Source organism: Protopterus annectens, chromosome 5.part0 (assembly GCF_019279795.1).
Source record: "Protopterus annectens isolate FY-2018-M chromosome 5.part0, PAN1.0, whole genome shotgun sequence".
Lineage (NCBI taxonomy): Eukaryota > Metazoa > Chordata > Ceratodontiformes > Protopteridae > Protopterus > Protopterus annectens.
Genome location: NC_056735.1, coordinates 394707008 through 394716625, shown reverse-complemented (window position 1 = coordinate 394716625; position 9618 = coordinate 394707008).

Genomic DNA, 9618 nt, shown 5'->3' with positions numbered 1-9618 from the left:
ATCTTCATGGTCACTGTCTGTATCAGTGACATCAGATTCCCTGCAGGGGGGACCCAGCCCCACCTCGCCACCTGTGAGGGGCAAACAGGGAACAGACTTTAAGACCTGTACAACACCGCTAAACAGTACATGCACACACACACACACATACACACACGTGTGCAGACATGGCCACACATACAGACATACACAAATGTAGTCTACATACATGGCAACCCATACACTCCACCAGACAGCACCTACAGACAGCTCCCACAACCCCATAACACACACAATAGCAGGTGATGGTGCAGTACATTATCACACACATTCCTGTAAATACACACGTCAGCATGCAGGACATGTGGGGCTCAACAGCATGCAGTGCAACTGTAGTCAATTCCCGTTACCAACATTATACATGGCTGTGATGCATGGCTTCTGTTTCTAGGTGATGGCCCTCCCCCTGGAACTCACTGCACCCATGTCCACAGCATTTTTGTGCATCTGTTGAACACCCTGGCATGTACTGTGCACCATACTTTACGGGTGTACACACCATTGCAGGATGTGTCTCTGTGTGTCAGTTGTGTTTCTGCTGCTGCTCACAGCCTCTGTGTGTTCCTGGATCACATGTGGACATGTGTTTAGTGTATGCTTGATGTGTATTCACATATGTCATCATCAGTGGTGCATGTATGTGTGGTAGACTACCATTAGACTGACCACAGACACAATGTACTGTACCTATGGTGAGTGTAGAGAACATTATTGACCATGAATGGGCCCTGGCTGATGTTGCCTGTGATACACATAGGTTCATAGGTGAGTACTGGTCTATTGGTCCTGGGGCCTACATAGGCCTAGCCACAGTGGTTCTTAGCCATGCACCACCCACTAATGTTATTCCCCTGTGCCCCTGTCAGGCTGTGGCACAGACATGCTACCCAGGCTGTATTCCCCATCCAATTGCCAAGTGTTTCTGTAAAAAAGGTCAATGAGTAGCATTGCCTGACATGTATGGGTAGTCCATTGCAGAGTGTGGGGATTCCCCAGGACAGGGCCCTATCCCTCCAGTATGTTCTGTGTAATGTGTTGATTACATTTAGGACCCTGGAGCGTGTGTTAGCAGAGGGAGTGAGATGTCATTATATGTAGCATGTTCAACTGCTCTGTGTATGACATAGCTATGTATGTTGGGCAGATGTCAGCTGTGCCTAGGCAATGTGCACTGGAGTGTAGCCACTGTTGTCTGAGATGGACTGTGTATTGCATGTGTTTGAGGCTGGTAATCCCATTAGTGAAGTATGTGCTTGGTCAGTGCACATGTACAGCATGCATTATGGGTAGGTGTGTTAGATGTGTACATGGCCTACACATTAGCTATGACATGCACAGTGAACTGACAAGCATAACCTTAAACCATACTCACCGGCATCCGGTCACTGCCTTGCTGGTATCCCAGAGTACCTACATTGAGATGGGCTAGAGTTGATGTCAGTGGCCACAGCTGTGGCATTGCTACAGGGGGGCTGCAATATTACAGTACAACAACAGCTGATGTCCACAGTACTACAGTTTATGCATTACTGCTTATTGGTACTACACAGCAACATACCCCACATCTCACATACGCATGGTCTACCTGTACAGAGGCATACACTACAGTAGTCTACTGATATGCCCTGGAACCTTACCTGCATGCTCAATGTGTGGTGTGTGAGCAGCACCCACCTTCATGACTGTATAAGTCTGGAGCTCTTGCGGCCGGGCAGGTGCTACCAGGCTGATGAGCAGCTCCTCCACTCTGGTGAGGGGGGGACGGATGTTATGCCCCCCCCCCATTGCAAGGTGGTCACCCCACAAGGCAGCAGCACGATGACGTACTTGCCGGAGCAGGTCACTACAATGGTGGCGGACCTGCTCATAAGTCTGGCTGTGCATCCCCACCTCATTCACCCTGCAGACCACATCAGTCCACATGGCTGTTTTCTTCTGCTGGTCCTGGCTTGTCGTTGAGAACAACAGCTGATAGCTGTGGATGATGCTGGTGATGATAATCTCCTCCTCAGCGGCACTGTATGCGGGATTCCTCAGGTGTGCCATACTTCCTGAAAGGCATAATGATGGAAATACGCCTGAGCAACTCATATGTCAAGTTTACCATAATACAATACACATATCAGTCTCCCTGTGGGGACATTAGAGTTGCAGGGCTGTTACAGGTTATTTCACCTGCATGCCAGTGTCACTGCTACTATGTTTCCACATATGCATGTGGTAGGCCTGCTATGTGATTGCTACACATCTGCCAGTCTGTGGTATTGGGGATATCTATGCATGCTGTTGGACATGTTCTGGGATTGTGTGGACTATTACAGCCCACATATGTTCCATGACAGTTAGACACCAGTAAGTTTAGGGGTTATTTGCCAGCAGGAACACCACTCCAACCTAATGTGCACATGTTACCAGTCAACATCACATCCGTGGCCCACCATGGAACCTCATTATCTACTGTTCCATCACTACCTTCATGTGGAACAACCTCAGGGGATGGTGCGCCCCCCCCCATGGAGCACACACAGACATGTGTCTGTCACCCAGTTAGGTCACAGGTATTGTCCATAGGGAGCTCCACAGAGACATGGGGTATGTGCTACATCACATGGAAGCATGCAGTACACATACACAAGGTTCAACATGCATGTCCCTCCTGCCCAGCACACAGCCGAGGCACCTTTATGTCCATGTAGATGCTGTTGTGACTGTCCATGGGTGGGCACCATGTTCCCTTTCTTCCCATGTGGGGGGGGGGTCAATGGCCTCCACATTCCAAATGTAACTACCCATCCACAGTGTTTAACCACCACATGTGTCATATACCAGCCCTGTATGCTGTCTTGTTTCTCACCCAACCAGACCTACATACCAATATGTGCCTAATACCCTTCACCAACATATATATCCCACCATCTCATACAATTGCAATGTGTTTCCAATATGGGTTACACACCTCACTCCACACTCCATCTTGCAGCCATGTACTGGTGTGTAGGTATGTTGTGTATTAATGTGTGATGTTCTCTCACACATGTCATGGCAGGGGAAATGTATTGACATATATATATATATATATATATATATATATATATATATATATATACACACACACACACACATTATATATATATATATATATATATATATATATATATATATATATATATGTCTGTATACATATATATATATATATATATATATATATATATATATATATATATATACATATGTGCATATATGTATAGATATTAATTTGTGTTGTTTATATACCTAAATGAATGTATAACTGTCCGAGGTTCTGCACATATACACAGATGTGAATATGTATCACACATATATGCATCTGTATGTGGAGTGCATACAACCATCTGGACCACAGTCATGTACCCTCTTTACTTCACAGCTGAACTGTTCAGCCTTGCTGCAACACAGACAGGTGTCACATGTGAACACAGACTAACTTTAGGGGGTATATATGGTGACAAACATTAGATAAGCATATTATACTGCTATGGCAGTTGGGCATGCTATGCTATACTTTAACATGACTGTCCTGCAGGTGGTGTGGTCTCTCACCCATGTGTCTATCATGGCAGTATTAATGCCCCTACCAGCCATTGGCCACAGTAATTTACAGAACACAGATATCATGGGTCACATCTTTGCCATTCACTGCTGGTCTGCACATTTGCCAGGTATGTCCCACTGCCCACAGGGACTGATACTACTGGCCAGTGCAGTTGTTGAGCACAACATCATTACAGGAACAAGTACTGATGACACATATACATCCTTTCACAGTATACAGCCTTTTATTCTATTTCATATACTACATGCCAGTAAATGCATATATGTTTCACATACCTGTTATGTTGTTTCCACTGTAACAGAACACCGAGCTTTGTGAAGCTTCTCGAAGTTTCTCTCTCTCTCTCTCTCTCTCTCTCTCTCGTAGAGTGATTGAGCTGGTTTGAATAGATTGTGTTGGTATTGCACATGATCAGGTGGTGGCCTCTGCACCAGTCAGTGTCCACCAATTGTTAATTGCATGCAGCCTGCTGTGTAGTACTTCAGATAACCACTGTCATGGCAACCCTGTACTATAAATTGCTGACTTCTGTGGGCGTTGTTCCATCACCTTTACAGTATGGATGGCATCCTTCCTGTGTGTGAACATCAGTATTACAGACAGCAGGTAGCAATACTTCTTACAGAAGAACCTGCAGACATAGGGCACATCCACATTTGGGTAAGGTTCCAGGACTACAGACAGCGTGAGTAGTGTTATTGCATGAAATATATATTGCTTTTCTTATAGGATTTCTGTGTACATGGTACTTTTACATGGAATGTTGTCTGTCTGCATATCTCTCAACTGTGGGCCTATCCATATGATACCAGGGAGATTGTCTGTTAGGTTTTGTCTGTGCACCACACAGGTATTGTCCCAGATTTATCTGTGGCAGTCTGTCTGCTGAGTGCTATCAGTACATGGCTACATCCATTTGTATTTCAATGTCATATCCCTGCGTAATGGTATGCTGCAACGAATCCTGTAACACCAGCAATTTCCAGGGTGTGTAACAGCAATAATGCAAATATGGCCCTATGTCCTTGCCTCAGTCCTCCACATATATGCCAGTCTTTGTCCTGCTGTGGGACAGGAAGGGTTGTTAGGTAATGGCCTATCATTATTTACCGCTAGCATTACTGCTATCATCCCAGTCATGTCATGGACTCCCACACCAACTGTTGGGCCAGGTCAACAGCTGGAGAACACATATGTGCCCTTGTACATTCCAGAGGTAAGTGTGTGGTACACAGTGTTCCTTGCCCTTGTACAGCCTTTTATGGGGGGGGGGGGGTTCTATGCCAGTAATATAAGCTATGGCACCTTTTCAGGGATATAACTGTTAAGACGAGGGTCATTCAGTGTGATAGTGTGATGTTAGGTTAAGCAATGTTATGTACACGATATTGTGACATTAACACAAGTGCTAATTTTTCCCCTAGGACTTGACTACAGGGTGTAATTGGAGGCTGCTGAACTACATCTGTAATTGTTGATTGTTACGTATCCTGAAGGCAAAACCTGTTTCTACTGTTGTACTAATTGAAGGCCTTAGGCTGGACAGCATAGTATAGTATACATACACATTGCTTGCATCTACTACTTTGTGTGAGCTTTGCATTCATGACTGATTACATATTTCAAATCTTATGTGGTGTCAGTACTGGCATACATTATTGTATAGTGCAGGAATAAAGGTTATCTGTGCATGCATACCTGTGTGTCGTGTCATGTCCTTTGAATTGTGGGTGGGTATATGTTTAATGTCAGTATTCTCATTGGTGGGAATGGTTGCCACACTACATATTACACAGGTGCCAGTTGAAAGGCTTGTGGTTGAGGGATATACTTTGCACCCAGTACTTCCACACTACTTCTACATATGTATGGCTACTGATACCCTTCGTGTGTGTGTGTATGTGTATGTACCTATATATATCTCATATAGCTATATCTCTCTCTCTCTTTATATATATATATATATATATATATATATATATATATATATATATAATCTATAGATATATACATCTGTATATATATGTATACATATATATATATATATATATATATATATATATATATATATATATACATACATATGAACATATGTGTTGTATCTATACACAATTGATGTTATATGATTATTTGTGAGTCATACATTACTATATATCTACATATAGCTGTCTATCTGTCTACATTTTGAGATGTATATCTGTCCATATGTCCATGCATGTTTGGCTCATATTTTGGCCTGTTCCTCATTCACTTGGCAATTGTCATGGATGATCGCAGCATTGAGGTCAGTAACTAGCGGCAACACTTTTGTGTTTCAGACTTCATCTCCTTCTACATATGTGTACTAATACATATAACTGTAACTAGCAACATCTTAAGTGTATCAGAGCATTAGTTGACATATATCCCTATTTGTACCCACAGTGTGGCATACTTTGTCCAGACTTCTTGCATTAACAAGTTATGAGGTGTGATAATAATACATTTCCTGTACTGTTGACTGATTGTGCTGCATGATAGGTTTGTGAAAACATCAGATTATGTGTATCTGCCATGGTTTACTGATAAATCACTTTGTGTAGGGAGTGTAGTGTCTTGGGTTCGAGCCGTGGAGAAGCAGTTTATTTTGTTGCTGGGCAGAACAAGGGACATTGGCTACAGAGTGATTAAGGCACTTTTAAGGGGTTGTAAGCGGGTTTGCAGTTGTTAGCGGGTTTGCACGAGTTTGCACGATGGTAAGCACTGCCAACCATCGCTTATGTTTCCTTACAGCCAGTTAGCTTCGAATTCCTCAACCTGTGTGGGCAATGCTTACCCCAGCGCAAATGCACTTAGACATGCTTACTAGTGCTTATTTGTGCTTAAACCTGCTTACTAGTGCCTTATTCATTATGATACTGACACTTCACATGTGCATTTCATGCAGTACTCCAGTTCACATTTAAATGTTATTATGTAGGTTATATGGCATAAAAATGTAAATACATGTTCATATACAGTTTTCACATGGAAAATGATATGTGCTGCAGTGGGACTCGAACCAGGAATGCCTGCTCATTAGGTGGACACTCTAACCATTCCATTATTGCTGGGCTGCTTCATTTGTATATATATTCCTTGTTATCCTCTTCAACCTTTTCAGCTGCTTTAACCGTAGCTAAGTGATGGGCAAACCCACGCACCTACGGTTAGCTATACTCGGGGTTTTAAAAAAATAAATACAAGGATTTCTTCATTTTATTTCAATGTACTGTTGCTGTTGTACACATGGGGACTGTTGGTGGAGATATGCAGACACCTATGAGCTGTTTCACTCATTTATTTACACTTTCCTTTGTTCTACTTTGCAGGGGCGTGTTTATTCTGAGAGCTCTGCTCTCAGACATGCCCCCTGCACTCATCCATGCTCAGTGTAGGATTTGGAGCTCCGGCGACGCGCCTTCATTATTATGCATGGTGCGCTGCCATCCTCCTCTTAAACTGCCACTTACATGCAGGACTGTGTAGTCCAGCATGGCAGATTAGTGAATTCGGGGAAGTGTTTATGACCAACATTTTTTCATGTGAGATGGTTTATATCTTAACCATTAGGAGGCAGGATTTATAAGTAGTAAAATGAAGGATGCAGTTGGGTCTCTTTAAGGGGTGAAAACAAATATGTTGCAAGCTTGACAATAAAAGAGAGAATGAATCTGATCATTTTAATAAGTCACTACTGTAATACCAGTAGCATCAACAAAAAGTTAAACAAGCTTATGTCAATTTTTTATACCCAAGAAATAGGCTATGGCAATAGCTGAGACCTGGAATTTAAGGGATTTTACAAGTCCTGGGTAAAATAATTTTGACTATGTAAGAAAAACACAAAAGGTAATGGAATGTTACTCTAATATATGAACTCATTCAAGTAGGTCTAATAATACTGGATACTGAACTGAAAAACCTAGTGTTTGAAATCCAAACCTTAAATGGTTGAGGTAAAATACATGTTGTCTGCTACAGAAGTCCACCAATTAATCCTGGAATACATTAAGCTTTTCTATTAAAATTCAGTCAAACTGAGAAATCAAAAATAATAGTGCTTGTATGTGATTTTAACTGTCCAAAAATCAACCAGATAAATAGTCCTTCAACCAATTACTTTGAAGAATTCTTATATATTCTTTTACTAGATGGTATTCAGGAAATTGTGAGTGAAACAATTAGTTATGCAAATTTGTTTGACATCACTGCCACTAATGTTGACAATTTAGTTAGGTCACTGCACCAATAGATAACTCTGATCACAATGCACTGGAACCGTGGCTGATGACACCCATCAGAAATGACACACACCTGCTGAAGAACACCATTCTGATGCACACACTCAAACCAGAAATATCATAGAGCATGTGTTTGTGCTGCTGAAGTCACAATTCCTGTGCCTGGATACATCTGGAGGAACCCTGCAGTACAATCCATGTACATGTACTGAAATATTCACTGTATGTTCCATACTACACATCCTGAGAAAACAGCTTCAGCAAGATCAACAAGGGGAAGGGACACACATCCCACAAGTAAGGAATCATAAGGGGAACCAGCAGCTGCTGTGGATGTGGGCAGACGTAGGGATTCATAGGTTCATAGGTTGATTCTAGGCTATCGGCCCTAGGGCCCATACAAGCATGTTTTGTTTATTGTGATGACAAGGTTTAGATCCCTGGAGCATGTGGCTCTGAGGGATTAGGATTTCTTTAAGTGTAGCATGACCAACAGCTCTGGGTTTGACATGGCCTTGTATGTTAAGCAGAGATCATCTCTGAGTAGGTGGTATGCACCAGAGTATAGCTGGAGTTTTTTAAGGGGTTCAGCGTAGGGCATCTGCTTTAGGCCTGTGATTTTTTGTTAGCCAGAGTCCCTTAGTGTTGGCCTGTACTTCAGAGAAGTAGATGCCAAACAAGAGCGGTCCCAGGACTGAACCCTGAGGAACTCCACTTGTCACTTGTCTGGAACTGGATTTGGAGTCGGCTACTTTTACAGTGTGGATTCTGTCAGTAAGCCAGTTGTCAATCCATCGAGTGACATAGGGTTTAATGCCCAGCTTAGTAAGTCTATCTATGATTCCAGAGTGGGGGGTGGTATCAAAGGCCTTGGCGAGTTCCAGATAGGCTGTGTGGACTGCCTTACCCTCTTCCATGTCTCTGGAGACTGATTCGAAGAAGTCAAGCAGGTTCAGGAGACAAGATCAGCTTTTCACAAACCCAAACTGGGTGGGGTCCAGTGTTTGAAGGTTGCCAGTGTCTTTGTTCATAAGTTCCATGATAATACGTTCTATGGCCTTGCAGATCAGGCTTGTCAGACTGATGGGGCAGTAGTTCCCGGGATCCAAGGTGGATCCCCTCTTGTGGAGTGGAATAACTGTAGCTGTGGGCCACTCAGTGAGCATGAAGCCTGAGGTGAGGCAATGATTAAACATGACACTTAGGTGAGATGCCAGTTCATTTTGTAGTTCATGTAGTACACAGCCAGGGATGTCATCTGGTCTCATGGATGTTGTATTCTTAGCTTTGGGGAGTGCATTTTTTACCTGTGTGGCCGTTATTACCAGAATGTGGCAATCTTCCGGTATTGAAATGGGCCATTTAGGGGGTGAGAGGGGGGTGAAGTTGGCACTAAATTGATCTGCCAGGATCTTGGCAATATCCTTGGGATCAGTATATTTAATGCCATTCTGTTGTAGCTCAGAGCAGATCTGACCATTGCCATTTAGATTCTTGACATAGTTATAGAATGCCTTGTGGTTGTCTTTGGAATCTTTGGCAATTTTATTTTCATAACTAGCTTTGGAGGATTTTATGAGGGATCTGAGCTTCTTACTGAGGCTGGTAAGGGAGTTTTTTGCATCCTAGGATTTTCCTCTTTTCTGCAACAGTTTCTTCCTTTTGTTGTAAAATTTGTTTATGGCAGGGAACCACCAGATTGGCTTCCTTTTTTTGGAGGAGAGC